We start from the raw sequence: 7,713 nt of genomic DNA, 5'->3' as shown, positions 1-7,713 counted from the left end.
CAGTCTGTTTTGTATTTGAATTAAAGGCGCAGAAGAAAAACTACAGTGTCAAAACTATTAGCTTCAACATGCTCTTATTAGTATGTTGCTGCGTTGTTTATTCTGAAGTGGCACCAGTCATAATTTATTTGTCATTGGGGACATTAATTTATAACATGTTATTGGTCTTGAAAATAACCAAGACTAACATTTCTATGTGTATGTGTTTCGTATAAAGACGCACCAACATGTAACACAGTCTAGAGTAAATTGACAGAAAATCGAGATACCTTAAGGTGCATGGAAACTGTAATTACTCGAGAAAGGCTGGACATGCCTGTTGTGTCACATTTGCTGTCTTATCATTGTGGCATTGTATTTCCATAATCTGTTTCCCATTTGCAGCAAGACTCACTGGAAGATTGGGGAAAATATTATTTTGGTCTGTGTTTCAATTAAGTACCAAACAACTTGTGACACCTGCGCTATTTTCACCCTTAAGAGCACACAGTATTCTTTAATTTTAAATATTTAGTTTAACATTGCACTTTACTTATCTTTTTAAAGAAAGTTTGGAGAATCACCAATTGACCTAATCTCTCACATGTCTTTGGACTGTAGAGGAAATCCATATTACCAGGAAGGAACACACGCAGACATGCAAACTCCTCACAGAGAGACCCCAGCCTGCATTTGAACCCAAAAACTTCTTCTTGCTAAGCGGCAACACCGATAACCACCAGACTACTGCGCTGTCCCAAACTTTTGTTTTTATATTTTAACTGAGCTTCTGTAACAAAGCAATTTCCCCCCTGGGATCCATAAAGTATTTTAATTCTGATGACCACACAGAAGAAAGAAAAATTAAATAACAACAACAATGTACTTCTGGGGGCATAGCTGTGATCCAGACCCTGTTTGATTTTTGTTTTTTCTCACAGCCATTGTTTAAATATTTTTAGCTACTCAGTTTCAGATCAGAGTGTCTCTTAAGATGTGTTGAACTGTTCAAAGGGGTTTTTTCCTCTTGAGCAGTTAAACTTCAAACTTCAATAAAAAGCTGCTGAGTCATTCATTAACAAGAAAAAAACATGCTCAAAATCTTTAACAGTCTGATCTCATGTTTACTATAGACAGCGACTGCTGGGTTAAGCATGAGCCACTGTGTATTCATTTAAAAATCTCTTTTTCAAAGACCTCTGGTGCTCGGGGAAACAAATGACACATTATCCTGGTGGGCTGGCCTCTTAAAATAGCTGCAGTTTAGCTTAGCTGTAGCTTAAGACCATTCACCTGATTCAAAGATCCTTAAATTCCTGTCTCAATGCCTCATTATACAGTAAGCCAGCTGGAAATGCAAGCCAGGTTGTAAGACATGTAAGAGAGAAAAAACAAATGTTATCAGATTTTTATTTTTTTTTTAGAAAAGCACACACACACATAGAGTGAGTGTTTTTGTGGCTTTTATGGGTGTTTCTAACGCCTAGAATAGTGTATGTTTTTGGTCACAGGTGTTTTAACCCAAACAAGTTGTTGTGCAACACTTCACTAAGGTTGTGTTCTGAATTCATTAGTGGGGTAATTTTACTACTTACGCCACAATAAGGTGCAAAACAGAATCATTACACGGCCGACACTGAAAACAGGGTTACATCACAGACAAATGTCCCCAATAACCTGCTTCGGTTTATTCTATTGCTCGTATATAAAGTTTAGTGTCAGCTGACGTAAGCCACGACTGGCCGTCAGGATCCATCTTCAGTCAGATCAGTGACCTTTGATAATAAAGTTAATCACAGGGTCAACTGTTCACCTGAGACCATTTCTTGGAAATGCATCAACACATTCTTACTGTATCAACACAGAGGTTATTTACGGGCGAGGTGGCTCTGATGCAAACAGGCACATCACTAATCAATCCCCTTAATTGTCTTTACCCACACACAATTACCAGCCCCCCAAATTAGAAATTCAAAGGATGGAGTGACGTGTGTTCTTTTATACTTTACTGGGACCTCCTGATTGACGTCTGTACATTTTTGTGTTCCCTTTATTTACGGGAAAAATTATGTTTTACCATTTAAAAAAAACAGCATTTTTAAATTGAAACCCATTCGAAAGAGTTCTTTTTATTCTCAGTGGTGTTTTCTCATTTAGACATTTATGACATAATTTTAATTCAGACAGTGAAGTTCTTGTTTTTAACATGTCAAGGCTGGAGTACAAACTAATGGGAAACATAATGCATCCCTACTGAATTACAATCCTGTATTTAATGAATTTCCCCAAGGCTTTAGAAAGCACCTACAGTGTTTACTAATACTGGGTGTCTAATATCTAATAGACTTTTAATGTTTCAGCAAAAATATCAGTGAATGTTAATCACTGTGGTCACTGACAGGAAACATGACAGTAATAATACTGTTTAACTAACATATTTACAATTCATTCTTTGAGAAGTGCTTGAAGGTCAAGTATCATAGTTACTAGAAACGAATTACTCATGTTGTGGTAACAATACCCATTAGTGGACTAACTGCTGCTGTACATAGTCACGTATGGTCATACCTGACCCACGAGATAGTGGGTCAGGTATGATCAGTCGTGGCGGGACACAACGGGGATTATCCGGCCTGCTTTTAACATCTGACATGGACACACACGTACAGAGCTTAAACAAGAGATTTGGGCCATTGTAGTGCTTGTTAAGCATGCTTAACCTGTTAATTGTGTACCTGTGCTTCACTAATACACTAAGACAGTTACATGTGGTTTAAAAAGTGATGCAGCGGTGACGTTGCAGCTTCTTGTCATTTTAAGGCTGTTTTAATAACCTCTCTGTACTACTGAGAGAATGGAAGTCTTGTAGCAGAGCATTTTGGTGTCATTCAGGTGAAAGCTTTGGTTTTGTTACCTTTGACCACCTTCACTCCATCATTTTGGCTTCAACAAAGAGGAAAAGCTTTAAAAGTGAATTACATGCTCTCTTTCCAGCAGAGGATGACACATAGACAAAGTCAGCAACTATTAAGTGAGTGTAATGCAGAATTTTGCAGTTAAAGAGCTGAACTTTTCTCTCAGGAACTGGCAGAGAATAGAAACATGAAATGAACAACAATGTTGCCTCATAATGCTTAATCATTAAATAAGCAACACTTAAACTTTGTTGACTTAAATAAATATGCCAGTGTCATCTTTGCAACTTATTTCTGCTACCATCATGTGGTCAAAATTCAACATTCTGGGTTTACTTTAAACAAAGAAAAGGAAAATACTGATAATCTGAAGTTTCTTGATTTTTAATAGCATTTAAGTAACAAACCAAAACTGTTACTGTAGTCATTCATACTCATTGAGAGATCTTCACGATGGATCAGCCAGGAGGAGGGGAGGATGACTGCAGATGGATGTGGTGAAGGAGGACATACAGAGGGTTGATGGGACAGAAGAGGACACAAGGGATAGGGTGCAATGGATGATCCACTGCTGCAAAACCCAAAAGGGAGCAGCTGAAAGAAGGAGAAAAATATTAAATAGCAAAAAAAAGGCTGTGGATTATGCAATGTTAAAGGAAAAAAAACAACCCACAACGTATCAGAGAAGAAATGTGTGATAGTTTGAAAATTATTTGATAGGGGTGTGCCACAGGGATCAGTCCTTGGACCTCTCCTACTGGAATGTCAAGAATGCAATGTTCCTTTTTTTATGTATCACTGTGCACCAGGCTCCAAGACTGAGTTAGTTTCCCACAACAAATAGTGTGGAGTTATAATTGGTAAGTGTCAATTTTATGACTCACAGACGGCAACTGGTTTTAAAAAAAGTAAAGTTGGAGTCTGGGATTTCTGTTTTAAAACTTTGTAATTAAATCAAATACTTCCTTTAATTTGAGGCAGGTAGGAGATTTTTTGCTACCACTTTTGAATTAGTGCAGGGTTATGCTGCTACGCTATCTACTGAGCACTGAGATTCATCACAAATCTTAAAGCATTTAACGGTTACTGCCTATTTTACGCTTGAGTTATGCTAGTACTTCTTTTAGACTCAGTCTATCAAGGGCTGAGTCTGCGACCCAGCGTTTTGAGTTTATTTTACATTTTACATTCTTATATTGGAAATACGTTAAGTTCTTGTGTGGTTATTACCAGCTTGGATTTAGTTGAGTTTTACTCTAGTTTATGTTTCACCTATGTCTCCTTTTTTCTGAGTCTTTTTCTGTTTGTCATGTGTTGTCTCCTCTTCTATGTAGGTTCCCCTCGTGTCTCTCTCCTCTTTGTCCCTCTCCCTCTTGTATCAAGCTTGCGTGTCCCAGTTCATGTCGCTCCATTTTTAATCTGTTTTATTTTGAAAGTTCTGGTGTTTCCATGTTCAGTGTGTTTAGTTTTACTTTTCCCTGTGACATCATGATCATTTGTGTCAGCTGTGTCCCCCAGGGGTTTCCACTTCCCTCAGTATCCTTCTGTGCATTTAGGTCTTCTGTCTTCCTCTGTTCTTTGTCGGGTTGTCTGTTGTCTTCGCGGCGAGTCATATCTGGTCACAGAGTTTTTTGGCTGTTTTTTTCTTACTACTGCTCAGGTTCATGTTCATGTTTTTGATTCTTCATGTTCATGTTTTGCATGTTCCTGTTCAGTTCCATGTTCCTGTCTCTCACGTCTTAGTTTTCATAGTTAGCTTAGCTGCTCCCAGCTTAGTTTCTAGTTTTTATTTGTCCCAGTACACCTTGTCTTGTTTTCTGTTTTTTAACATCAACCTGAAATAAACGGCTTGCTTTTTTAGTAAGGATTCAGTTCTGCCTCTCCCTTGTCTGCTTTTGGGTCCACACCATAAACACACCAGCGATCCCCGCCGTGACACAGTCACCTGTATATTCATTTCCACAAAGCAATTTTAGCAATTCTGCTCCAATCTTCCTTAATGTCCTACATACGTCAACAAAATAGTTTGGGTCTTAGAGTTATTCCCTCTGTCAACATCCGTAAATCTACTACACTCTAAGAAATAAAATGTTGCATTTACTCCACCCAGTTATGTCAACCGGTTCCACATAACTGGGTTAGTGAAATATAAAATGTATGATACACTTAATTTGAACAACAAATTTTAAGTACATCTGTCAAGCTTTGGCTAATTAAATGCAAATCACAAGAATGGTGTTGTATTAACTAAATATCATAATGTTGATCTAACTAACATGTTGACTTAAATTGACAACACTAAATAAAATCTACTCAACCAAAACAAGCCCTACTTACTCTATAAAATAAGATGTTGCATTTACTCCACCCAGTTATGTCAACCGGTTCCACACAACTGGGTTAGTGAAATCTAAAATGTATGACACATTTAATTTGAACAACAAATTTTAAGTACATCTGATAAATTGACTAACCCTAAACGAGCTCTACTGAAACTATAGGATTAAATTACTTACTCTATTTAAAGTAACTTGAATAAATCAAACACAATTTTATTCAGTTAACCCAACTTTAATAACACTTGGTGTAAAATGTGCTGAAGCAAACTTTGAGCTGTTCAAAATTCTAGATCAATGCCTTTTTCCTAAACAAAAATATCTTCACATATATGCAAGTGCATATTAAGTACAGGAAGACATAATGCAGAATGTTAAAATCAAGTTATTAAAACTGGAAAGTGTTGTGATTCCAACATTTTTAACATTAACATGACTTAATTTAAACTTGCTTCGGGTACAATGGAAAACTCACAATACAGTCCTATAAACAACAAGTAGAAATGACTTTAGTGGCATTTTTGTCCATATTTAAAAAACCTTTTTTTCCCCCAAAACTTAAAATGAAGTCCAAACTTAGGAGCAGTCTTGTTCAATGTAGCTGGATGGTGGTAAAAGTTCAACATGAACAAAGCATGCCAAAAAGTATGAGGCCTTGCAGAAGTTCTTGCGGAATTCAAACTGAACAGTTTATAAAGTGCAAGGAGATGGGTTTGAGAATCTTGTAACCAGTTCAGTGTCCTCTATAGTTCAGTGCAGGCTGTTTCACTCAAGCAGTTTGTTTTTCAGAACTTGCACATTCATGGATAGGTTGTTCCCATCCAACTCCATCAGCACCTTCTGAAGAAATTCAAATATGTATTTCAGGTGCTTTGGGTACCTCAGATTTAGACTGTAGATTAGTCCAAGCAGGAGGGCACACCCCTTTGCCACATCACTAAGAGCTTTCAGCACAGTGTATCCTTCTATGATGACACCAATGTCCTCAGGTGTATCTGCAGAGTCTGCTCCTTCATGTCTGACAACACAGACTCCTAAAGTCAGCTGCTCCGTTTCTCTTCTTGCACTAAGATCCATATCCTTAAAATGAAAACAAAGGGGGGAAAAAGTTACTTGCATATAGATACATATGAACAAATGAGCCCACCTTCAATTTACTATCCCAAATTAAAAAAACCAAACAAACAAACTGATCTTTCCCCTTTTCTAACTTACCAAGAATTCCTTGAACAGGTCATCTGGCTTTTTATTTAAGTAGACACAGATAGTTTTTAGGACGCATTCCCGTCGAACATCAATGCTGATATTCTGGTGGAGATAAGAACTCAATGTGAGACAAGATTTTGGTTCTTTTCCACCTCTTCCCAAACCAAAGTCAAAAATATTAACAGATGAGTGATTAGCGATGAGTAATTAAACAATGTTTGACAACTCACATTAGTGACATTCAGTGAGGTTAATGATTGGTTAGGCACTGATTCTTCTGAGTCAGATCAACAAATATATGAACACAAAACTAGAAGCTTTTCATTTTTGACAATACATGAAAGCTTTCACTTTTGCTTTAATCAATTCTAGACTGTTCAACAATATAATTATTAATTGTACCCCTAAAAATGTTAAAATGAAATAGAAGATTAGAACTCGGCAATATGGATTCAAAATCCTATCACAATATTTTCTGGTATTTATTACGATAACAAGAGTTACAATAAAAGATAACAGTAACCACAATCACATCTGAGCCACTTTTGTTGCATCTACTGACAGACAGAACTAGCTGACCAACATAAAATGAAGGGGGAACACACAAATTGTCACTTTGATAATCAATGGAACTGATACAAGGAGTTAAATGCATTACATATAGCTGTATTACACATAATGCTGCATTTTAATGACACAAGATAAATGCATGTCTTACACTTTAATCACTGATATTAACACTAAACCAGATATCAACACGAGGTAGAATTCCTTCAAACAATGTAGCAACTTATTTGATGCATGTTTCTAAAATACACTATACATATATTTCATTCTTCAAACGGATCGGATCGCTGGCGCTCCTGGTGCTCATTACTGACACCAGGGAGCATGCGCGGTAGATGTTGGGAGTAATTTTAAAGCTGCAGTTCTTAGTAGGCAAGTTGCAGCTTAACATGAATCGTAAAACATTTTGGGAAATTACACCGAAGTGGGCCCAATAATATTTGTTAAATGCCTGACTAATAACACCTGTGAGAGGCATACAAGCTAGAATGCTAAAAAAAAAAATTACCAGACATCATTTGTTTTAAAATAAAACATACAGAAGTACTCCCGAAAATGTCGGATGTTTATCATTTAGTACACATTAACCAAATATGTCATCCTTAAATGGTTGTACTTACCAAATAATCCTCAAATGGCAATGGATTTTATCCAGGCTTCTGAGCATGATGCAAGTTTCGTTTGAAAATGGCAGTTGTTCAAACTTCCAC

At 36.9% G+C, this 7,713-nt stretch overlaps 1 long non-coding RNA gene across 1 annotated transcript; it reads right to left on the bottom strand.

The window, feature by feature from the left end:
• Positions 1-5,444: 5,444 nt before the first annotated feature.
• Positions 5,445-7,713, bottom strand: LOC146652152 (uncharacterized). The gene is made up of 3 exons (XR_014907646.1): positions 7,624-7,713; positions 6,446-6,538; positions 5,445-6,310 (listed from the first exon to the last, which is right to left on the bottom strand). It is a non-coding gene; the product is annotated as an uncharacterized LOC146652152 (long non-coding RNA).

Source organism: Rhamphochromis longiceps, linkage group LG15 (assembly GCF_057381845.1).
Source record: "Rhamphochromis longiceps isolate RC_006_pf linkage group LG15, R_longiceps_female_GT1.1, whole genome shotgun sequence".
NCBI lineage: Eukaryota > Metazoa > Chordata > Actinopteri > Cichliformes > Cichlidae > Rhamphochromis > Rhamphochromis longiceps.
This window is presented reverse-complemented; position numbering and strand designations above follow the sequence as displayed.